The sequence below is a fragment of the Cucurbita maxima genome, unplaced genomic scaffold, assembly GCF_002738345.1.
Source record: "Cucurbita maxima cultivar Rimu unplaced genomic scaffold, Cmax_1.0 Cma_Scf00354, whole genome shotgun sequence".
In the NCBI taxonomy this organism is placed as follows: domain Eukaryota; kingdom Viridiplantae; phylum Streptophyta; class Magnoliopsida; order Cucurbitales; family Cucurbitaceae; genus Cucurbita; species Cucurbita maxima.
The window spans coordinates 12,281-12,809 of record NW_019272370.1 but is presented as its reverse complement, the minus strand read 5'-3'; positions in this window follow the sequence as shown (position 1 = coordinate 12,809).

The window sequence follows — 529 nt, the reverse complement described above, 5'->3', positions numbered from 1 at the left end:
AGGCTACAAGAGGATGGGCTGGACTAGAGCACTAGAGACTGATGCTGGACATGCTGGACACCCCTCGTTGGCTTACACATGTCCCAATCACAACCTTACACGTGTTCTCTTCTTACTCAACTGTCATTTACCCCATGTTTTACTCGAAAATGTATGGATAATGGTAAATATCCATTAACTATTATAAATTCTCCAAAATAATACTTACATTACTTGTTTCTAGCCTTAATTGGATTTGAAAAAACGCTTCTAAAACAGCTTTAAAGTATTCAAAACGTGCTAATCGAGTTGAAAAATGAACAAGATATTTTATTTTTCCAACTATAACACATCATTTCGAATATTACTATAGCAATGAATAATTCTAGATCGAAATGTGTTTAGATATCATAAAATGCAGGCCAGCATCACCCTGAGTGAAGGAAGAGTTGAAGAAAAGCGAGTTATTAACACCTTGAAAATTCCCATTCATAGCCATGATCATAATTTTGTTCTTTCCATCATCATAATTTCCTTCACTTCCTTTCTT